Source organism: Phocoena phocoena, chromosome 2, assembly GCF_963924675.1.
Source record: "Phocoena phocoena chromosome 2, mPhoPho1.1, whole genome shotgun sequence".
NCBI classification, from domain to species: Eukaryota; Metazoa; Chordata; class Mammalia; order Artiodactyla; family Phocoenidae; genus Phocoena; species Phocoena phocoena.
The window spans coordinates 158,629,309-158,655,170 of NC_089220.1; the positions used below are offsets into that span (position 1 = coordinate 158,629,309).

Here is a 25,862-nt window from a genome sequence, read left to right on the forward strand (position 1 = left end):
CCCCACCCCGTGTCCTCAGTTTCATTCTCTATATCTGTGTCCTTATCCTGTCCTGCCACTAGGTTCATCAGTACCATTTTCTTTTAGATTCCATATATATGCATTAGCCTACAGTATTTGTTTTTCCCTTTCTGACTTATTTCACTCTGTATGACATACTCTAAGTCCATCCACCTCACCACAAATAACTCAATTTCGTTTCTTTTAATGGCTGAGTAATATTCCATTGTATATATGTACCACATCTTCTTTATCCATTCATCTGTCGATGGACATTTAGGTTGCTTCCGTGTCCTGGCTATTGTAAATAGAGCTGCAATGAACATTGTGGTACATGACTCTTTTTGAATTATGGTTTTCTCAGGGTATATGCCTAGTAGTGGGATTGCTGGGTCATATGGTAGTTCTGTTTTTAGTTTTTTAAATATCCTTGTATCTTATTTTATACCTAGTAGTTTATACCTCTTAATCCCCTTCCACTATCATGTCCCTCCCCACTCCCCTTGACTCATTTTTTTTTAAGAATTAAAGGATCTAAAGCTTTAAAATGTAAATGTTTACGGAAAGCAATAAATAATGCCACTAATCTCTCTTACCACTTTACCCTGAATTAGTCTATGAGATCAGCTTCAACTGTCTAGCAGAGCCTTGGGGTTACACAACACAGGCAGGCAAAGGACAGGTGGGGCAGAAGAAATCTCTGGGGTCTGGAGAATGGAACTCTAAGAAAGAGATAAGGTGGGAGCCATGGGCACAAGGCAGGCGGCCAATGGGGGTCTTCAGGGAGAACCCAGAGATGAAAACAAAAAGACAAACAGCACATAGAGACTAACCTGGTCTCCAGACGCAACTACGACCATTTCCCAGAAAACTGAGAAACCAACCCTTCTCTCTGGCCACAGAATAAGGAAATGAAAAAAAAGGGCTCTTTTCTCAAAGCAAACAAATAGAAATGATTTAGAAAGCACCTACAGGGCTGCCACCTGACACTGCAAAAATGTACTTCCTTTACTTTTTATGTATGTATGTATGTATTGATGCACACGTGCACTGGTTTATTATATTCCTTTGACCTGTACTTATGACCATTTTGCTTTACTACAGAGCTACGACAGAGGCTACACACTTTTGGAACCCTACGCTAGCTTGTACTAATATTTTAATAGTTTTAGTGTTGAAATTACAGTTACTGTATTTAAAATCAAAACAGCATCACTCGGCCACATGATAAGAGTTGTAGCTGTGGGGTGGGTCTTTGTTTTCCTATAAAATTCTTCCGCGATGTTGCATTAAGGGGTTGACTAGATGACTCTTCAGCTCCCTTCTAGCACCAACATTCTTCTCCTTGTCTCTATGCAGAGTAAATGGACTGGCCTTGAGTGCACCCCGGGGACAGAACAGGCTGGCAGCATCTGGGTTGGCCTAGGCCCCCAGGGGAAGCATGGCTCTGCCAGGTGTCACAGCTGATTTAACTAAAAGAAAGATGAAAACCAGCCATGGGAACTGAAGCCTGACAGCATTCCCTGAGGGTCTGGTGAGTGAGAACCAGAGAAGTATGGAGGAGACTAGAGGAATCTCCTCTGGCCCAAGACTCCCAGGCAATGTTTGCTCTAACCACTGAGATCCATCCCCAGAATGTCCCCAGCTGCGTGCAAAACCACAGTGCCTGGTGAGGAAGGTGAGAGCTGAAGCTGCTAGTCAACTCCTGGGATAGGATGATGCAGAAGCAGAGGGCCTACTGGGAGAAGGGGGTGTGGGGAAGAAAAAAGGATAAAGGCAAAGATACGTTTTCCAGTCTGCATGAGCTAATATCTCCACAGGGAGAGCTCAGATGGTGGCAGATTTTTTGTTTCCAAGACAAGAAGGGGATAAATGATCATCCTGTCTTATTTAAGACCACAGCTTGATGGCCAGAGATCTCTCTTCCAAATTTCTCATGCTGCTTTGTAAAGGACAAGGACAGTCAACACATTCAGCCTCCGTGTCCACATGGGAACAATGAAACACCGAGAAAGAATTTAATGAAGAAAGCAACTGCAGTAGACTTTGGGAATAGACGTCAGAACGTCCATTTCCTAGCCTGCAAGACTCTCAGAATGCTTTATTTCCTTTCCTCCTAGTACCAGAGCACATTTCTATAGCAACTCCCAGAGAACTGGGTGCCTCATGGGGCCAGGTGGAGGTTGGCTTAAAGATCCCCTTCTTTGGGGGCACAGAAGACCCTTAACAAGAACTAGATCCCTTGTTGGATCCTCCCCTTTCAACTTCAGGATATATGTGCTGAGGTGCTCTGGACTGATGTGGGGATTAAAGGGTGAACATTATGCAAGAAAAGAAATTAAAAATTAATGAAGAAATGAGGTCACTCAGTGAAGCCTCTTCAACAAATCAGGATGAGAAGCTTCTCCTGCTCACTTCTGACTTTTTGGCGAAGACACATAACTGCCATCTGTGAGGCGGTCCACAGGATGAGAGTATGGATTATTCACAAAGCTCTGAGTTTAGTTACCAATTTCTATACCACTATGACCTACTGTTATCCATTTTGCAGATGGAGAAACTGAGTCATGGTGAGATCACATGGTTATTAATGAGATAAAAATGAGCACTGGCCTAGCATGGATCCAAATCTACAGCTTGGCAGCTCTATTCACAACAATCAAGACATGGAAACGACCTAAATGTCCGTCAACAGATGAATGGATAAAGAAGATGTGGTGTATATATACAACGGAATATTACTCAGCCATAAAAAAAAGAATGAAGTAATGCCATTTACCACAACATGGACAGACCAAGAGATTATCATACTAAGTGAAGTAAGTCAGAAAGAGAAAGACAAATACCATATGATATCACTTATATGTGGAATCTAAAATATGACACAAATGGGGGATTCTCTGGCAATCCAGTGGTTAGGACTCTGCACGCTCACTGCCGAGGGCCCAGGTTCAAACCCTGGCTGGGGAACTAAGGTCCCACAGGCCACGCAGCATGGCCAAAAAAAATAATAATAAAAAAATAAAATATGACACAAATGAACTTATCTATGAAACAGAAACAGACTCACAGACATAGAGAACAGACTTGTGGTTGCCAAGGGGTGGGGTGGAGAGATGGATTGGGAGTTTGGGGTTAGCAGATGCCAACTATTACTCATAAAATGGATAGACAACAAGGTCCTACTGTACAGCACAGGGAACTATATTCAATATCCTGGGATCAACCGTAATAGTAAAGAATAAGAAAAAGAATGTATATATATATATATGCATAACTGAATCACTTTACTGTACAGGAGAAATTAACACAACACTGTAAATCAGCTATACTTCAATAAAATTTTTTAAAAATCTACAGCTATGGTCACATACTACAACATGGATGAACCTTGAGGACACTATGCTAAGTGAAACAAGGCAGTCACAGAATGACAAATAAAGCATGATTCCACTCATTTAAGGTATCTAAAGTAGTCAATATCACAGAAGCAAAAAGCAGAATGGTAGTTGCCAGTGGCAGGGATATGTGGGGAATGGGAGTTACTATTCAATGGGTCTAGAGTTTCAGTTTGTGCAAAATGACAAAGTCTTAGAAATCTGCTTACAACATGTGTATAGTTAATATTTGTACTGTACACTTAATAGTTGAGGGTAGATTCCATGTTATGTGTTTTTAATCACAATTTAAAAGATCTATAGCTATGAGCAGCTTAACAGCTGTGTCTCATCCATCCTAGTGCTGCTGCAAAGAAGAGCTTGAAGACATATATACTATAAAGGAAAATGTCTACAGCCTTAGCTCTAGTAAGAGGAAATGACAAACACGGGCAAAAGATATGAATAGACATTTCACCAAAGAGGCCATAGAGATGGTAAACCTGCAGATCAAAAGATGACCAACATTGGCAGTCATTAGGGAAATAGAAATTTAAACTACAGTGACAAGACAGACCACAGAATGGGAGAAACTATTTGCAAATCATATACCTAATAAGGGTCTAGTATCTAAAATATGTAAGGAACTGTTACAACTCAACAATAAAAAGACAACCCAATTGAAAACTGGGCAAAAGCTTGAATAGACATTTCTCCAAAGAAGCTACACAAATGGCCAATAAACACATGAGAAGATGCTCAAATCATAACTCGTCAGGGAAATGAAAAATCAAAACCACAATGAAAGACCACTTCACTTCCAGCGGGATGGGTAGAATCAATAAGACAGATAATAACAAGTGTTGACAAAGATGTAGGGAAACTGGAACCCTCATACACTGCTGGTGAGAAGGTAAAATGGTGCAGCTGCTTTGGAACTCAGTTTGGCAGTTCCTCAAAAGGCTAAACATAGAATTACCATATGACCCAGCAATTCAACTCTTAGGAAAATACCCAAAAGAAAACACACATACATACATACAAAAACTTGTACAAAAACGTTGTTAGAAATATTATTCATAACAGGCAAAGTGGAAACAACCCAAATGTCCATCAACTGATGGATAAACAAAATGTGGTAATCATACGATAGAATATTATTCAGCCATACAAAGGAATGAAGTGCTGACTCACATTACAACATGGATGAACCCACGAAACATTATGCTTAGTGAAAGAAGCCAGTCACAAAGGGCCATATGTTATAAGATTTCATTTCTATGGGCAAATCCATAGAGACAGAGGATAGTGGTTGCCGGGGGCTGGGAAGAGGGCTGAATTGGGAGTGACTGGTAATGGGTACCTGTCACTCTTTTGGGAGGGTTGAAAATGCTTTGGAAATACAGATAATAATGATAGTTGCACCTACCTGAGAATATACTAAAAACCATTGAATTATATACTTTAAAAGGGTGAGTTTTATGGTGTGTGAATTACATCTAAAAAAAAATTTGAACACAATGAGAACACACCTATCAGAATGGATAAAATAAAAAATAGTGATAATAGCAAACAGTAATGATGCAAAAAACTGGATCACTCATACATTGTTGGTGGGAATGTAAATGATTCAGCCACTTTGGAAAACAGTTTGCAAGTTTCCTTTAAAATGACAAATGGACTCATCAGATGACCTGGCATATGACACTCTTGGCCATTTACTGTAGAGAAATGAAAACTTTTTTTTTTAAGTGGCATACCCTTTTTTCTAAATTTATTATTTATTTTTGGCACCACTGGGTCTTCGTTGCTGCACCCGGGCTTTCTCTAGTTGAGGCAAGGAGGGGTTACTCTTCCTTGCGGTGCTCGGGCTTCTCATTGCGGTGGCTTCTTTCATTGCGGAGCACGGGCTCTAGGCGCACAGGCTTCAGTAGTTGTGGCATGCAGGCTCAGTAGTTGTAGCTCACGGGCTCTAGAGCACAAGCTCAGTAGTTGTGGGGCATGGGCCTAGTGGCTCCGTGGCATGTGGGATCTTCCCGGACCAGGGCTCGAACCCGTGTCCCCTGCATTGGCAGGCGGATTCTTAACCACTGTGTCACCAGGGAAGTCACCTTTTTTTTTTTTTAATTTTTGGCTGCACTGAGTCTTCGTTGCTGCGCGCAGGCTTTTCACTGCGGTGGCTTCTCTTGTTGTGGAGCATGGGCTCTAGGTGCGCAGGCTTCAGTAGTTGTGGCACACGGGCTTAGTTGCTCTGTGGCATGTGGGATCTGTCCAGACCGGGGCTCGAACCTGTGGCCCCTGCATTGGCAGGTGGATTCTTAACCACTGCGCCACCAGGGAAGTCCAAGAAACGACAACTTCTGTCCACTCAAAAACCTATGCATGAATGTTCAGAGCAGCTTTCATTATAGCTGATAACTCAAAACCAACCAATGTCCTTCAGTGAGTGAATAGTTAACCAAATGATGGTCCACCATACCATGGAGTATTACTCAGCAATAAAAAGAAAAACAACTTTGGATGAACCTCAGAGAAGTTATGCTGAGAGAAAGAAGATAATCTCAGACAAAATTCTGGAGATAGAGAACAGATGAGTGGCCGCCAGGGTTTGGGAATGGACAATGGAGAAGTTGTAGCTATAAGGAGTACCACGAGGGAGTGCGAGGTGATGGGACGGTTCTGTATCTTGACTGTGCTGATAGCAACAGGAAGCTACACACACACAAACAAGTGCATTATGTATAACTGGTGACTCCGCTCTGGGCATTTTACCAGTGTCATTACCCGGTTTTGCTATTGCACTAGTTATACAACATGTTCAACAGGGAAGAATGGGTGAGGGGTACCAAAGACTTCTCTCCATTTCTTTGCAACAGCCAGCGAATCTATATTTATTCCAAAATAAGAAGTGTGTGGGGTTTTTAAAGTAACTACATAGGGTATTAGTCAATGCTTAAAAGTAATGACTGTGTTTCAATAAAGCTCAGAATTGAAGGCAGGAGTCAAGAAGAAATGACAGCCTGCACAGTACAGCCACAAACCATCACCTCTACAACATGTCAGAGGAATCCTCCTTTTAGTGTGGACTGCATATACCTGATAACAAGTCAAGGACTTCCGGAGCAGACCCACTAACTTGTGTGTCCTCACGTGTCCTCTAATCCCCCGCGTGCAGCTCTGCTATCCTAACCTACCCTCATCCTCATCTCTGGGCTTCCATTCATGCTCTTTCCTGTCTGAATTCATCTTCTCTCCACTTATCCAAATCCTTCCCACTGGGTCATAAGGCCCTGCAGCAGTATCCATCCTTCCACATGGGTTAATTGTATCTCTCTAACTAGATGCTTGAGTTCAGACACCAGGTCATCTTCCTCTACCATATCCTCCATAATACACCATACAATGCTGAGAACGTAAGGAGTATCAAAGATCTCTGTTGATGGAATAAAGGCCTGCCTGCCTCAAGATCTTTTATTCTCACTCTTGCAAGCTAGGTGATGGAGAACGGGTACACACAGGGGCATGAAAGCCAAGACAACGTTTCACACGTAATTGCAACTGTGTACTTTTAAAATCATCATCTCAGTTGCTTTTTTTTTTTGCGGTACGCGGGCCTCTCACTGTTGTGGCCTCTTCCGTTGCAGAGCACAGGCTCCAGGATGTACAGGCTCAGTGGCCATGGCTCGCGGACCCAGTCGGTCTGCGGCATGTGGGATCTTCCCAGACCGGGGCACGAACCCACGTCCCCTGCATCAGCAGGCAGACTCTCAACCACTGCACCACCAGGGAAGTCCCTCAGTTGCTTATTATTACAGGGCTATGAATGATGCATAGGAGGTATAATCTGATCCATTTTACGGATAAGGAGACTTAGTTCAGAGTGGCTAAGTGATATACAAAATCACAATTGGTACTGAGTCAGGGTTAGAAACCAAGACTCATCCTAAAACCTTAACGAGATGCAAATTGCCACTTTAAACTTTGTTTTTAAAAATTACTGCTCTCCTCCCTTTTGCGGCCATTGCTGAAGCACCAGCGGCCAAAATGAAGTGCAATCCCTTTGTGACCTCTGACCCAAGCGAGAAGAGGAAAAGGCATTTCAATGCGCCTTCCCACATTCGCAGGAAGATTATGTCTTCCCCTGTTTCTAAAGAGCTGAGACAGAGGTACAATGTCCGATCCATGCCCATCCGAAAGAATGATGAAGCTCATGTTGTACAAGGGCACTACAGAGGGCAGCAAATTGGCAAGGCAGTCCAGGTTTACAGGAAGAAATATGTCATCTACGTTGAACGAGTGCACTGGGAGAACGCTAACAGCACAACTGTCCCTGTGGGCATTCACCCCAGCAAGGTGGTTATCACCAGACTAAAACCGAACAAAGACCGCAAAAAGATCCTCGAACGTAAAGCCAAATCTCACCAAGTAGGAAAGGAAAAGGGCAAATATAAGGAAGAAACAATTGAGAGGATGCAGAAATAAAGTAATCTTGAATACAACTTTCATTAAAAACTGTTAAAAATGAAAAAAGGGCAAATTATTAGTAAATTAAGATGCAAATATTCCCAAAATGAAGTGTAACTTTTGCAACCCAAAATATGGTACTTAGCCAACACCTTGGGGTGGCTGAGGCCCTATATGAAGAGGAAAAAGGAAAAGTCTTAAAAAGTGGGGATAGAAGAGCAGACTGTGATCAGGAAACAACTGGAGGAACACAGGAAAAGCCCCACTTCCAAACATATCCTGAATCCAGCCATTCCTCTCCAGCACCACTGCTGTCCCCTAGACCCTGCCTCCATCACTCAGAGCACATCACTCCACTCAACAGCTCCCCGAAGCACAAAGATCTAAACTTGACCTTGCTTAGAAAGCTCTGAATGGTCCGGGTCCTGCTCACCTCTCTAAACTCATCTCATTCCATTCGTCCCCACCAACAATGCTCCGTTCGCACCTTTCCATCCCTCAAGCATGCCTAGCAGGGTCTTGCAGAGCAGCACTGGCTTCTTCTCCTGCCTGGAATGCTTTGCCACCTGACCTTTGCCCTTGTCATTCAGACTTCAGTGTAGGTGTCACCCCTCTTTGTCATTTACCACCCTCTTTTAATTCTTTGCCAAACATCATTAACTGACATGTTTCTTATTGACTGATGTATTGACTGATGTATTGATTGTCTCTCCCTCATCCCACTACAGTGTAAGCTCTAGGAGGGCAGGGAACTCTTTTCTCTTTTTTTCTTTTGTAATCCCAGTGCCTGACATATAGCAGGTATTCAATAAATACGTGTACAGTGAAGGTCTGAATAAATGAACGAATGAAAAAGACCACCACCCCACCTCCTTCACAGTTCTGGTTCTACCTGGCCAATGAATGACCCATTAATGGCAATCTAAAAGCTACTAACATTCAACTAGAGGATAAGTAAATAGCATGACCCTTGATATCACAAAAAGTACTTTGAAAACAGTAAACCGCTGACCCTTGAACAACACGGGGGTTAATCCACGTATAACATAGTTGGCCCTGTGCATCCTCAGACTCAACTAACCATGGACCGTGTAGTACTGTATTTACTATTGAAGAATATCTGCATATAAATGGACCCGTGCAGTTCAAACCTGTGTCGTTCAAGGGTCAACCGTATTACAGATCATCTTACAAGGTCCAGATCAAGCCCCCTCTCTTCTCTGAAATCTTCCTGGGATACTCAAGGCCCCATTGATCCCCCCTTTCTCTGACTTCCTAAAGCTTTTACTGCCTACACCACTCATGTGATACTTTACAACCCTCTTCTCTTTTTTTTGCGGTACGTGGGCCTCTCACTGTTGTGGCCTCTCCCGTTGTGGAGCACAGGCTCCGGACGCACAGGCTCAGCGGCCATGGCTCACGGGCCCAGTCGCTCCGTGGCGTGTAGGATCTTCCTGGACCGGGGCACGAACCCGTGTCCCCTGCATCGGCAGGCGGACTCTCAACCACTGCACTACCAGGGAAGCCCTACAACCCTCTTCTGTATTTTGGTACCCATGCCTACCATGTGAGGGAACCATGCTAGGTCCTGGGAATACAACAACCAGTAAAAAGGAGTTTATATCCCGGTTGGGGGACATGAATAGTAAGCCAGTATTTTCATAAACCATTGTATTTGTGATAAGTGTCACACACACACACACACACAAAAGTGTGCACTAACGGCATAATCAAAGGACAAAACCAGACCAGCTGCATAAAGGAAGGATAGCAAGTAGGAAGTGCGTCAGGGAAGTAACAGTCTATGAGAAGAAAATCTCTCAGCTTCGGGAGGCAGGAGACCAGGGAACAGGCAGGATGGAGCACATAAATAGCGTGAACTTGAAGCCGGGAGACCCTGATCCCACTTCCGGCGCCATCACTGTCCACCCACATTCCTCAGTTTGTCTGAGTTTCAATTGACTCAACCGTGATAAGAACAGAATCACTTTCAGTGTTTACAGAACCCTCAGAGAAATAAAATATAACCACTTTGTTTTCCAGAGATGAAATTGTTTAATTTCAATGAACAAGATACCTATTGAGCATATATTAATTACGTGTTAAGCATAAAGATCCATCAAAGTAAATGGATTTGCCCAAGATTAACATTAGTTAGTGGGCGCAGACCATATTAGAATCCACATCTGCTTAATCCCAGGCCCTGAATTCTTCTCATAGGTATCCATCACCCTCCACAATCTGGTCTATACAACTCCCACTACTCTCACTGCTAGAAGCCCATTCCAAGCTGAAATGCTGAAACCATTCCAAGCTCCATGTTGACTCCAGGCCTTCTGAAATTCTGGGCCCCTTTGTGTGGTCACACATCCCCCTTTCCCAGCTCAGAATGTGAAATGTCCCCCATCCAAACTCAGCTCAGGTAACACCTCCTAGTTTGCCATTCACCTAGCTGGTCTAGAGCAGTGGTTCTCCAAGTCTGCAGATTCCTGGGGGATCCAGAGATCCTTTCAGGGGAGCCCATGAAATCAAAACTATTTTCAGAACAATACTAAGATGTCTTGTTCACTGTGCTGACATTTGCACTGTTGGTGCAACAGCAAAGGTGAGTAAAACTGCTGGCACCTAGTGCGAATCAAGGCAGCAGACCAAATGACACTAAGAGGCATTATATTTTTCAGTGCCTTGTGTGGGCAGAAAAGAAAAAGGCAGTTTAAGAATGTCCTTGATGATGGGACTTCCCTGGCGGTCCAGTGGTTAAGACTTCGCCTTTCAATGCAGGGGAAGATTTGATCCCTGGTCGCAGAGCCAAGATCCCACATGCCTCAGGGCCGAAAAACCAAAACATAAAACAGAAGCAATATGGTAACAAATTCAATAAAGACTTTAAAAATGGTCCACATCAGAAAGTCTTAAAAAAAAAGAACGTCCTTGATGAAGCGGTAAAAACCATTAATTAAATCCTGGCCCTTGAGTACACACGTTTTTAATATTCTGAAGAAATTCAGAAGCACAGAAAGCACTTCTGCTGCTCATCAAAGTACAGTGGTTGTCTCAAGGAAGAGTACTTAGATGACTGAGTTCTGAATTGAACTAGTGGCTTTCTTTGTGAAAGACTATTTTTACTTGAAAGGATGAATGACAGAAAAACTATGGTTTTGAGTATTTGATAGACATTTTCTTGAAAATGAATAAATAAGCCTCTCACTTCAAGGAAAACTAGCAGTATTTGCTGCCACTGATAAAATTTGAGCTTTCAAGCAAAAATTAGAATTTCAGAAAACTTGCCGCTGCATGCTTGACATTTTTCCATTGCTTCAAGACTTTCCTGATGAGATCAATGGTGATACTGATGAAAAGGGTTTTTTAATATTGTATAATTAAAAGTCTCAATGTTTTCAACATCTGTATAACTCTGAACGAGTATTTTTCACATGGTCAATTCATCATGCTACAAAAATCATGCATGGATTAAAAAATCCATTCAAAGCGCAAGAAAGACTATTGGATTTTCATGTAGGAATACAAAAAGGTCATTGATAAGGTTTCTGATTCTGCACTGTAACTAACTTTTAAGAAACTATCACTTTTTGAGTTTTGATGAGGTATCAAAGAAGACTAAATACAGAAAAAGTACTTAACTTACACTTAACAAGTCACAAATACTTGTTAAACTGACGTTATACTCCTCCATCCCTAAGGGATATCTTTGTTCTTGAACAAATAGTGTGATAAACTAGACTGCCCAAGCAAAGTTCCAGGGACATTTTAAATCAAATACTTCTAGGGCTTTATGGAAGATATGGATGAACTGAATTATGATTTTCTTGACCCATTTGGGCTCGAATTTCACTTTAAAAACTACAGATCCAGAGAGTGGCATGGACATATATACACTACCAAACGTAAAATAGCTAGCTAGTGGGAAGCAGCCGCATAGCACAGGGAGATCATCTCGGTGCTTTGTGACCACCTAGAGGGGTGGAATAGGGAGGGTGGGAGGGAGGGAGACGCAAGAGGGAAGAGATATGGGAACATATGTATATGTATAACTGATTCACTTTGTTATAAAGCAGAAACTAAGACACCATTGTAAAGCAATTATACTCCAATAAAAAGACAAAGGAGAGATAAAGACTACCTCAGACAAAGGCTAAGAAACTTTACCACCTGCTTTATAAAACATGCTAAAGGTATTTCAAGTTGAAATGAAAGACACTAATTAGAAATATGAGAGCGTAAGAAAGTGTGAAACTAGTTGATAAAGGTAAATATAGAGACAAAAACAATATTATATTACTATATACTATAAAAGACAAAAGTATTAGAAACAACTAAAACTGAATGTTAACAAATATATAAAGGTCAAAGTAAACTGTGACATCAAGAATATATAATGTGGTGGGGAGGAGAGGGAAAAGACAAGATTTCTTGTATGCAAGTGAAGTAAAGTAGTTGTCAGCTTAAAACAGAATGTCATAACTATTCGATACATGATATATTACTTAAGCCCTTAGTAACCACAAAGAAAATATGTATAGAAGTTATACAAAAGAAAGACATTTCCACTAAGATCAGGAACAAGACAAGGTTGCCCACTCTCACCACTATTATTCAACATAGTTTTGGAAGTTTTACCCACAGCAATCGGAGAAGAAAAAGAAATAAAAGGAATCCAAATCAGAAAAGAAGTAAAACTGTCACTGTTTGCAGATGACATGATACTATACATAGAGAATCCTAAAGATGCTACCAGAAAATTACAGAAGCTAATCAATGAATCTCGTAAAGTAGCAGGATACAAAATTAATGCACAGAAATCCTTTGCATTCCTATACACTAATGATGAAAGATCTGAAAGAAAAATTAAGGAAAGACTCCCATTTATCACTGCAACAAAAGGAATAAAATACCCAGGAATAAACCTACCTAAGCAGACAAAAGACCTGTATGCAGAAAACTATAAGACACTGAGGAAAGAAATTAAAGATGATACAAACAGATGGAGAGATATACCATGTTCTTGAACTGGAAGAATCAACAGTGTGAAAATGACTATACTACCAAAAGCAATCTACAGATTCAATGCAATCTCTATCAAACTACCAATGGCATTTTTCACAGAACTAGAACAAAAAGACTGCACAATGTGTATGGAAACACAAAGACCCCAAATAGCCAAAGCAATCTTCAGAAAGAAAAAACAGAGCTGGAGGAATCAGGTTCCCTGACTTCAGACTAGACTACAAAGCTACAGTAATCAAGACAGTATGGCACTGGCACAAAAACAGAAATATAGATCAATGGAACAGGATAGAAAACTCAGAGATAAACCCACACACATATGGTCACCTTATCTTTGATAAAACAGGCAAGAATATAATGGAGAAAAGACAGCCTCTTCAATAAGTGGTGCTGGGAAAACTGGACACCTACATGTAAAAGAATGAAATTAGAACACTCCCTAACACCATACACAAAAGTAAACTCAAAATGGATTAAAGACCTAAATGTAAGGCCAGACACTCTAAAACTCTTAGAGGAAGACATAGGCAGAACACTCTATGACATAAATCACAGGAAGACCGTTTTTTTTTTTTTTTGCGTTACACAGGCCTCTCACTATTGTGGCCTCTCCCGTTGTGGAGCACAGGCTCCAGACGCGCAGGCTCAGCGGCCATGGCTCACGGGCCCAGCCGCTCCGCAGCATGTGGGATCTTCCCGGACTGGGGCACAAACCCGTGTCCCCTGCATCGGCAGGCGGACTCTCAACCACTGCACCACCAGGGAAGCCCGCAAAGCCCTTTTTGACTCACCTCTTAGAGAAATGGAAATAAAAAGAAAAATAAACAAATGGGACCTAATGAAACTTAAAAGCTTTTGCACAGCAAAGGAAACCATAAGCAAGACCAAAAGACAACCCTCAGAATGGGAGAAAATATTTGCAAATGAAGCAACTGACAAAGGATTAATCTCCAAAATGTACAAGCAGTTCATGCAGCTCAATATCAAAAAAACAAACAAACAATCCAAAAATGGGCAGAAGGCCTAAACAGACATTTCTCCAAAGAAGATATACAGATTGCCAACAAACACATGAAAGGATGCTCAACATCACTAATCATTAGAGAAATGCAAACCAAAACTACAATGAGGTATCACCTCACACGGGTCAGAATGGCCATCATCAAAAAATCTACAAACAGTAAATGCTGGAGAGAGTGTGGAGAAAAGGGAACCTTCTTGCACTGTTGGTGGGAATGTAGACTGATACAGCCACTATGGAGAACAGTATGGAGGTTCCTCAAAAAACTAAAAATGGAACTGCCATACAACCCAGCAATCCCACTACTGGGCATATACCCTGAGAAAACCATAATTCAAAAACAGTCATGTACTACAATGTTCACTGCAGCTCTATTTACAGTAGCCAAGACATGGAAGCAACCTAAGTGTCCATCAACAGATGAATGGATAAAGAAGATGTGGCACATATATACAATGGAATATTACTCAGCCATGACAGGAAATAAAATTGAGTTATTTGTAGTGAGGTGCATGGACCTAGAGACTGTCATACAGAGTGAAGCAAGTCAGAAAGAGAAAAACAAATAACCTATGCTAACACATATATATGGAATCTAAAAAAAAAAAAAAAGGTTCTGAAGAACCTAGGGGCAGGACAGGAATAAAGACGCAGACATAGAGAATGGACCTGAGGATACAGGGTGAGGAAGGGTAAACTGGGATGCAGTGAGAGAGTGGCATTCACATATATACACTACCAAATGTAAAACAGATAGCTAGTGGGAAGCAGCCGCATAGCACCAGGAGATCAGCTCAGTGCTTTGTGTCCACCTAGAGGGGTGGGATAGGGAGGGTAGGAGGGAGACTCAAGAGGGAGGAGATATGGGGATGTATGTATATGTGTAGCTGATTCACTTTGTTATACAGCAGAAACTAACACACCATTGTAAAGCAATTATACTCCAATAAAGATGTTAAAAAAAAGACAAAGGAATAAAAACCTATCCATACAAAATAAAACACAGCACAAAACATTGAAGATAGCAAGAGAGAAAAACATGGGAAAAGGAACTATAAGACAAACAAAAAACAGTGAACAAAATGCCAATAGTAAATCCTTATCAATAATCACTTTAAATGTAGATGGACTAAACTCCCCAATAAGAAGACATGGGATAGCCGAATACATACAAAAATTAAGATATAATTGTATTGGGACTTCCCTGGTGGCGCAGTGGTTGAGAATCTGCCTGCCAATGCAGGGGATACGGGTTCAAGCCCTGTTCCAGGAAGATCTCAATGCTGCAGACAACTAAGCCCGTGTGCCACAACTACTGAGCCTGTGCTCTAGCTCTCACAAGCCACAACTACAGAGCCCTCACACCACAATTACTGAAGCCCGTGCACCTAGATCCCATGCTCCGCAACAAGAGAAGCCATCGCAATGAGAAGCCCACACACCTCAACGAAGAGTAACCCCCGCTCGCCGCAATGAGAGAAAGCCTGCACGCAGCAATGAAGACCCAACACAGCCAAAAATAAATTAATTAAATAAATTTATTTTTAAGAAAAGAAACAATTGTATTGTATCTAGAAGAAACTCACTTTAGATTCAAAGGCACATTGACTGAAGGTGAAGGAATGGAAAAGGATATTCCATGTGAAAGATAACCAAAAGAAAGTAGGAGTGACTATCCTAATATCAGACAAAGTAGGTTTTAAAAACTGTCTCTAGAGATAAAGGTCAGTACATAATCATAAAGTGGTCAGTTCAATAGGAAGATATAATAATTGTAAATATATATGCACTCAATGTGAGAACACCTAAGTGTATAAAATATTGACAAATCCAAAGGAAAAAGTGATAGAATACAATAATAGTAGAAGACTTCAGTATCCCACTTTCATAATGGAGGTAACATTTAGATGCAGAAATCAATTAAGAGTGGACTTGAACAACAGTATAGACCAAAAGGACCTAACAGACATATAGAAAACTTTTCACCCAACAGCAGGAGAGTACACATTCTTTTCAAGCGCACACAGATATGCTCCAGGATATATCACATGTTACACCACATGTTAAGTAACAAACAAGTCTTAACAAATTTAAAAAGATTAAAAGTATACCAAGAATCTTTTCTGAACACAATGGAATAATCAATAATAGAAGGAAAAGAGGGAAATTCACAAATACACTGAAATTAAACAACACACACTTGAATAACCAATGGATCAAAAGGGAATTTTTTTAAATCTTGAAACAAATGAAAATGAAAACACAACATATCAAAACTTCTGGGATGCAGTAAAAGCAGTACTAAGAGAAAAGTTTATAGTGATAAATGCCTATATTATAAAAGAAGATCTCTAATAAAGAACCTAAATTTACACCTCAAGGAACTACAGAAGAACTAAACCCAAAGTTATCAGAGGAGGAAAATAATAAAGAACAGAGAAGAAATAAATCAAATAGAGACTAGAAAATAACAGAAAAGAACTAAAAGTTGATTTTTTGAAAGAAATAAATAAAATCAATAAACCCTTACCTAAACTAAGAAGGAAAGAGAGGAGACTGAAATAAATACAGAAATGAAAGCAACATTACAGTAGATACCTCAGAAGTAAGAATGATTAGGGACTATTTATGAACAATTATGTGAACAAATTGGAAAACCTAAAAGAAATAGATAAATTCTGAGAAACATACAACCTGTCAATACTGAAACAAGAAGAAACAGAAAAATTAAACACACCAGTAACAAATAAGGAGATTCAAACAGTAATAAAAAGACTCCCAAAAGCAAAGAGCCTAGGACCAAATGGATTCAAAGCTGAATTCTACCAACATTCAAAGAAGAATTAACACCAATCCTTCTTAAACTCGTCCAAAAAATAGGAGAGGGAATACTTCCAAACTCATTTTATGACAGCAGCCTCACCTTATATCATAGCTAGACAAAGACACTGCAAGAATAGAAAACTACTGACCGATATCTCTGATGCACGTAGATGCAAAAATCTTCAATAAAATACTAGCACACTGAAATCAACAATGTATCAAAAAGTTTATACACCACAACCAAATGATATTTATCCCTGGGATGGAAGGTTGGTTTAACATATGCAAATCAAGGTAATACAGCACATTAACAAAATGAACAATTTGAAACACATGATCATCTCAGTAAGCAGAAAAAGCACTTGACAAAGTTCAACACCCATTCATGACAAAAACTCTCAATAAAATAAGTATAAAAGAAATTTCTGCAACGCAATAAAGGCCATTTATGAAAAGCCCACGGCTAACATCATAATCAATGGGGAAAATGGAAAGCTTTTCCTACTCTTGCCAATTCTATTAAACATAATGCTGGAAGTACTAGCAAGAAAAGACATAAAAGGCATCTAAATTGAAACAAAGGAAGTAAAATTATCTGTTTGCAGATGTCATGATTCTATATGTAGAAAACCCTGAAGGCTCCACACACAAAAAAATTAGAAAATATGAATCCAGTAAAGTTGCAGGATACAAAATCAACATATGCCAAAAAAGCAGCTATATTTCTTTACACCAACAACAATCTATCTGAAAAGGAAATGAGGAAAACAATCCTATATATGATAGCACCAAAAAGAACAAAATACCTAGGAATAAATTAAACCAAGGAAGTGAAAGGTCTATGCACTGAAAACTTTATAAGATTGATGAGAGAAAGACAAAAAATCAATAGAGGTATCCCATATTCATGGATTGGAAGAATTAATATTGCTAAAATGCCCATATTACCCAAAGTGATGTAGAGATTCAAAGCCATCATTATCAAAATTTCAACGGCATTTTTCACAGAAATGGAAAAAACAATTCTAAAATGTGTGTAGAACTACAAAAGATCTTGAAGAGTCAAAGCCATCTTGAAAAAAGAACAAAGCTGGAGGCATCATGGTTGCTGATTTCAAATCATATTACAAAGCTATAGTAATTAAAACAGTATGATACAGGCATAAAAACAGACCAGTGGAATAGAATTGAGAGCCCAGAAAGAAATCCACACATGTACAGTCAACTAGTCTTCAGGAAAGATGCCAAGGACACACAAGGGGGAAGAATAGTTTCTTTAATACATTGTGGGGCTTCCCTGGTGGCGCAGTGGTTAAGAATCTGCCTGCCAATGCAGGAGACATGGGTTCAAGCCCTGGTTCAGGAAGATTGCATGTGCTGCGGAGCAACTAAGCCCGTGCACCATAACTACTGAGCCTGCGCTCTAGAGCCTGCGAACCACAACTGCTGAGCCCATGCACCACAACTACTAAAGCCCACGTGCCTAGAGCCTGTGCTCCGCAACAAGAGAAGCCACCATAATGAAAAGCCCGCACACCACAACGAAGAGTAGCCCCCGCTCGCCTCAACTAGAGAGGGCCCGTGTGCCACAATGAAGACCCAGTGTAGCCAAAAATAAGCAAATAAGTTTATTTTTAAAAGATACATTGTGTTGGGAAAACTGCATTCACATGCAGATGAATGAAATTGGACCCTTATCTCACACCATATACAAAAATTAACTCAAAATAAAGACTTAAAGGTAAGACCTGAAACTAGAAAAAAAATCTTCTTGACATTGGTGTGGGCCATAATTTTCTAGATAGGACCCCAAAAGCACAGGCAACAAAAGGAAAAATTGATAAATTGGATTGCATCAAAATAAAAAGCTTCTGTACAACAAAGGAATCAATGCAATGAAAGGGCAACCTATGGATTGGGAGAAAATAATTTGCAAACCATCTATCTGGTGCAAAATATACAAGGAACTCATACACGTAAATAGCAAACAACCTGATTTAAAAATGGTTGAAGGAATTGAACAGACATACAAATGGCCAACTAATCATCAGGGAAATGCAAACCAAAGCCATAATGGGATATCACCTCATGCCTGTCACGATGGCTAGTGTCCAAAAAATGAAAGATAACATGTGTGAGCAAGGATGTGGAGAAAAGGGAACACCTGGACACTGTTGGTGGGAAGGTAAATTGATGCAGTCATTATGGGCAACAGTCCAAATGGAGGGTCCTCAAAAAATGAAAAATAGAACTACCATCCAGCAAACTCTCTTCTGAGTATATACACAAAGAAAATGAAATCAGTACCTTTAAGAAATCAGTACCATGTCCATTGAATCATTAATCACAATAGCCAAGACATGGAAACAACCTGTGTCCATCAGCAAGTGCATGAAGATAAATGTGGTATATACATATAAAATGGAATATTATTCAGCCATGAGAATGAAGGAAATCCTGCCATTTGTGACAATACAGATGGACCTTGAGAGCATCCTGTTTAGTGAGATAAGTCAGAAAAAGACAAATACTGTTTGTCTCACTTATATGTAGAATTTTTTTTTAAACCCACAATGAGATAGCACCACACACCTATTAGAATATCCTTTTTTTTTTTTTTAACTGACAATATGTAGTACTGATGAGAATGCAGAACAACTGGAAATCTCATACAGGGCTAATGCAAATGCAAAATGGTACACTCACCCCGGAAAACGGTTTCACATTTTCTGATAAATTTAAACATACACTTACCTGATGGTCCAGCAAACCCATCCAAGGTATTTATCCAAGAGAAACAAAAATTTATTTTCACACAGAAACCATACATCTCTATTTAGAACAGCTCCAGTAGCCTAAAACTGGAAACAACCTAAGTATCTCTAACTGCTGAATGGATAAATAAAACTGTGGTACAGCCCTATAGCAGAATATTCCTAAGCAATAAAAAAGGAGTGAACTACAGATACATAAAACATAGACAAATCTCAAGTGCTAAATAAAAGAAGCCAAGCTAGGGCTTCCCTGGTGGCGCAGTGGTTGAGAGTCCAAGAGCCAATGCAGGGGACATGGGTTCGTGCCCCGGCCTGGGAAGATCCCACATGCCCCGCGGCTGGGCCCGTGAGCCATGGCCGCTGAGGCTGCGCGTCCGGAGCCTGTGCTCCGCAACGGGAGGGGCCACAGCAGTGAGAGGCCCGCGTACCACAAAAAAAAAAAAAAAAAAAAAAAGAAGCCAAGCTTAAAAAAAAAAAAAAAAAAAAAAAAGCAACATATATGATTCTATTCACATGACATTCTGGAAAATGCAAAAGTAGTTGGAGAAGCAACCAGAGGTTCCCAGGAGTTGAGGTTGGGGAAGGGTCTGACTATATGGCAGCAACTCAGGGGAGGGTTTTGGCAATGATGGAACTTTTCTATATTGTGGTTGTAGTTGTGATTATACAACCATGTGTATCTGTCAAAACATAACGGTACATGAAAAAGAGTGACTTCTGCTACATGTGGATTTTAAATTTTAATTCAGAAAATAGAAATAGAGAGGGAGAAAGAGGAGGCCTCTGCTTACTAAGGCCTCAGAGCTCCCTGAATGAGAGATAATACATTCAACAAATGTGTAAGACACCATAAAAATATACCAAATATACAATAGTGAATAAAACAGATATCCCTGCCCTCGAGTAGTTTAGTCTACTTGGGAAGACAGCATCTGATGACTAGGCAAACAGGGACCAAGAGGCTTTGAACAGGATGGCTGCCATCTTTATTTATTTATTTTGGATGGCTGCCATCCTTAAATACAACGGCCGCCCCCCACCCCCACCCAGCTGTTCTGCCGCCTTCGCCTGCAGCCTCATCTGTATTCAACCCTCCACAGCCAAATGTCCTGAAAGCACTGCCCACTCCCACTATCTCCATATCCTCTTGTCCCACTCTCTCCTCACACCCCACAACCTAGATTCTCCTCCCTCACTCTATGGAACTGTCCTCATCTCTGCCACCGAAGTCGAGTGGTTACTTGACTTCATCTTACTTGACTTCTCAACAGCTTTTGGTTCTGTTGATCACTTATCCTTCCGGAGACATTCTGTGCCGTTGACTCTCCTAGTTTTCCTCGTACCGGTCTGACTGCTCCTTCTCCACCAGTGTTAGCATTCTACACCACTCAGTCCTGCCCTAGGGCTTCTACTCTTACTCTAAGCCCTCTCCCATGGAAGTCTCATCCGTGTCCAGTTTCAGCTGACACCTACCTAGTTATCGATCAGACACAAAGGTATATCTTCTACTCAGAGCTCTTCTCAAAGCTCCAAAGTTACAGACACAACCACCCACTCAAGATCTCACATGGATGGCTCAAGGGCACCTCAACTCAACATGTCCAACCCTAGACTCATGAATTCCCTACCACACCTGTCCTATCCCCATTTATCAGTGTTAGTCCTGGCATGCAGGCAGCCAGGAACACCGGAGTTACCTTTGACCCTCCCACCTCTTGTACCACCCAAATCCAAACCGTCATGAACATCTACTGATTTTATTTCCGAAATCTCTCTCAAGTTTGCCTACATTGCTCCACCCCCACTGCCTCCACCCTGGTCCAACATCTATCTGGCAGCTTTCTAACCACCGCTACCTGTTCTTACCATATCACCTGGATCCCCTCCAATCCAGTTCCCTACTCCTGCCACTTTGGGTGGTTTTTTTTGGTGTGTGTGTGTGTGTGTGTGTGTGTGTGTGTGTGTGTGAATTTGTTCCCATCACCCCTTGCTTTCAAAACATCAAGGGTTTCCCATTACTGTAGAACAAAGCCCAATCCTCACCAGGATCTATCAATCCCTGCATGGTCTGACCCCACCTACTGCTCTGGCCTCATTCTTCTCACTCACTCCCTTTCCTCCAGCCACAGGAGCTTTCTTTGGTTTCCTCAAAGGCACCATGGACCCTGCTACCACAGAGCCTTTGCACAGATTCTTCTCCCTCTCTGGATTGCTCTCATTTCCCAGTTACCCCAACGTTAACTAAGATACCTCCTCATCCATCAGATTTTAGTCTTATTATCAATTCAGCGGAAAAGGCTTTCTTTACCCCTAAGTCTAGATCAGACACCCTGATTATTTCCTTTCTTTTCCTTGGAGCATTGATTTCCATTTTAAATTATAAAGTCATTAACATGGTCTTTTGATTGTGTCCACCATCAACACTAAGTCTATAAACTTCACGAGATCAGGAACTTTCTATTTTGCTCAACACTGAAACTCTAGTATCTAACACAGCAGCTGCCTCACGGTAGGCAGTCAGTAAATATTTGCTAAAGTTTGGACTTGGGACTTCCTTGGTGGTCCAATGGTAAAGAATCTGCCTTACAATGGAGGGGACGCAGGTTCAATCCCTGGTCAGCGAACTAAGATGCCACGTGCCACGGAGCAACTAAGCCCGAATGCCATAACTACTGAGCTCGTGCGCCTCAACTAGAGCCCACGTGCTGCAAACTAGAGAGCCCACGCACTCTGGAACCTTTGCGCCACAACTACAGAGCCCACACGCCCTGGAGCCTGCGCACCACAATGAAGAGCCCGCGCGCCACAACAAAAGATCCCGCCTGCCTCAACGGAGATCCCACATGCCGCAACTAAGACCTGATGCAGCCAAAAATATATAAAATAAAATAAATAAGTAAATAATAGATCTCAAAAAAAAAAAGATTGGACTCAACAGTCCCACAAAATGAGGTATGTATAACGTTACACATGTCCGCGCTCTATGTAATATCAATGAATTGGAAACAGCGTAACTACCTATCAACAGGGGACTTGATTAAATATATACAGTGAGGCATTCATACAATGGAATACTATGCCACAGTTTAAAGCAACTTACATGCATTGACATGGAAAGATTTTAAAGATCTGCTTATGAATAAAGCAGGGCACAGCAAAGTGTGTATGGTGCAGCGCCCCTGGTGGCAAAGACGACAATAAATCACGTTTGAATTGTTTGTTGGATGAGAATACTCATCGAACGTTTACAAGAAACTGTTAACAGTGGTTACTTGTTTGGAGGGTGGGGGGGGGAACTGGGTGGATGGGTGTCAGAGGTGGGAGAAAAAAACTCTACTGACTACCATTTTGTACTTTTAGATTTGGGAATCCACATGAACATGGTTTATAATTCAGTAAACGATTTTTTTTTTTTAAGTGCTCCCTGGCTGGAACCCAATAAGTTCTATTGAATGAATTACAGCACACATGACAGCTTCCCCATCACTGTTCCCATCTCCAACACATATCCCTGTCACCACTGCTGCCACCACTCTGCCACTGCCCTGGGAAGAAGCAGGAAGCTTTTTTAAAGCTACATGTCCTTTAAATTTTAAAGCCCTACTTTCGAATTACCAATTTACAGTCATCACTCTTTATACTTGACAAAGTGCTTTCAAAACATGTGCTCTAATTAGGTCCTTATAACAACCTGAGACAGTTTATATGTTTTTAGCCCCATTTTATAGATGAGAAAACTGAGGTTGTGAGAAATTAAGGGTCCTGCCTGAGGTCACGCCTCTGGAAATGGCTGAGCCAATCTCAATCTCCTGATGAAAAGTCGACGTCCCTTCTGATGCAGCTTGGAGGATGACAACTCCCCCACCATCCTTCCTGACTCCAAAATGGGAAAAAAGAAAGATGGCATCAGGTCCTTCACAGATTTTACTTCATTCCCATGACATTCTAGAACAGTGTGGAGCCGTCTGGGTGTTGGTCCTAGGGGACAGGACTTGCTGAGAGGGGAAAACAGACAACTTCTGTTTTGATTGTTACACTCACCCAGCAGGGAAGAAAAGAAGGAAAATCTTCTTGGCTGGTGTGGAGAGAACCCTGCCAGAAAACGGGATGGATGCTCTAACTTGCCAAAGACATCCCCCGCGGTCCCATTAACACCACGATACTGCACCAGAGAGACACTAAACAGGAGCAAGATTGTGTTTCTACCGTCTGAGGCATGGGTGGAACGTTTGAGGATGGAACTAGAGAATGGGAGGACTTGGCTGCTGAGGATGAGCTGCGGGTCACCCTGGGTGCGCATCACAAAAACTTTCCCTACGTAAGATTTTCCTCTGGTTCCATTTCTTAACCTCCAGATGGACCCTAGAGTCCCAGATTCATGTGATGCTCTGAGCGAGTGAGAACTAGGAGAGAAAAGAATGAGATGTGCCCTTCACAACCAGAGCCTAGATCCACCGTTCAAGCTGACTGGGGGCGTAGAGAAGAGCAGCAGCAACAGTGGAAAGGACAAGAACTCAGTGTTCCTCCGGGATTTATCATCATCTAAGATACAGCACGTAATTCAAGAAAGCCACGTTAACGTGGGACATCCAAGGCCATTCATAAAGGTCTCAGAACAAATGAAGGATTCATGTGTTCCGATTAGCAAGAGTCTAACTGGAGTAAAAAGGTGACCTGCACAGCTCCTCTGATCCCTCCTAAGACCGAGAACCCACCACCTTAGGAAAAACATAGCTTCTGATGTAATAGGATGTGTTTATCCTGCGTAGGAGAGAAAATAGCATGCTCACCTTCAGACAGAAAAGGCAGAGAATTTTTAGCCTTTTTTGGAAGAAAGGAGCAAGTAATTGTCAATAACTCTTCATCTAACTCTCAGATCTTCAATTCACAGCTACTTTAGTCACTCCAGAGGCCAAAAAACTTTCTCAAGGAGTGTGGTAAAATGTAAATGCTAACAACATTTACCAGAAAGCCAACTTAGTTTTAGTTTAAACCTAAATTCTCAAATGAACTAGCTAATTTAATTTAGCTCTAATGTGGTACATTTCAAAATGGACCACGGATAAAAATGGAGAGAGCCAAGGTGTTGAAAAGTACAAGGTCCATAAACGCCTTCAGCTACACAGCAGCTCAGCAATCTGGAACAATTAATTTTCCTCCCCAGAAGCTTCTGACTCTTAGAGCGAATGCACACGCCCACCCTTTGTTGTCTAAGAGACCAGGGTGATGAAAGGGAAAAGGAATTCTCCCCAAGATCAACATCTGACCACCAGAAATAGGACTGCCTTCACACTGAAACAATTCTCCATGGTTCTATTGTTCTACTTTTTTCTAATGATGGAAAAATCTAATTCCAGGGAAATGCTAATAGCTTCATCATGTGACCACAGAGCTAATCAGTTATATAGCTAAAGAGTTTGGGGGCTAAGCTATAAGGTATTTTTGGAACAACATCTGATCTCTTGAAATAAATCTATTGTTACCAAGGATTTAGTAGCATAAGCAAAACTCCCACAGGATGGAGACCCAAAGGACCAAGACTAAAAGGATTTCATTCGGAACATGCTAAGGACTGACCCAGGCTGGGGATTCTCAGGCTGATACTCGGTAGGTCCAGTTCAGTGCAGGGTGGGTGCCGGCACAGATGAAGAGCAGAAAAACAAACTAACAAACAGGTGCTTGGAACCATGTTGGGAGCAAAATATAAGACAAGCACTCAGAAAATTCTGGCAAACCATGAAGGAAGGGTCAGAGGAGTCTAGATCTCTGTCAGTAGAGTAGGCCTAAGGAAGGAACCCTTGGTCATGTTAAGGAAGTAAGAATCAACATTTTTCCTTAGTTGGATGCACCTGCCCATCATGAGAACAGTTTTTGGGCAAAGAACATGAAGAAAGCCTCCAGGTGCCAGGGAGCCCTGGGCAGAAGGTAAGGAGGTTTGGGCAAACAAGGCCGCTCCCCTGGGCCAATCCACCAGACAAGAGAAAGTCACATCCCCCAAGGCCACCCCAGATAGGAGAAAAGAAGGAAGCCACCTAACATGTGCAAATTTACCCATAAAAAAATTCCTTGTTTCAGGGGACACCCACATCCCCACATCAGAACTCTCTCTAGTGGTCTGTCACATGGTCCTCAAAACATCTCAGATGGGAGACTGGGAGCCATGGGCCACCACCTCCCCTGACCTGGTCCCACAATCACCACAGGTCTATTGTGGCAATGCCACTGCTCTGGGAAAGTGACAATCCTCAAAATGTCCCCACAACTCTGGCAACCGCCTCAGATTGAAAGATCCCTTTTATACTTTCACACCCAAAACTACCCGACCCTTACATTCCACAATTACCTTGGTCACACTGTACCTCTACGTCTTAGCAACTA

General features: G+C 41.5%; 1 protein-coding gene and 1 pseudogene across 1 annotated transcript in view; one reads left to right on the forward strand and one right to left on the reverse strand.

Moving 5' to 3' along the window:
• Window positions 1–25,862, reverse strand: part of CCDC3 (coiled-coil domain containing 3) — a 98,905-nt gene that overhangs the window by 67,753 nt on the left and 5,290 nt on the right. The window lies entirely within an intron of this gene.
• Window positions 7,422–7,859, forward strand: LOC136118796 (large ribosomal subunit protein uL24 pseudogene; annotated as a pseudogene).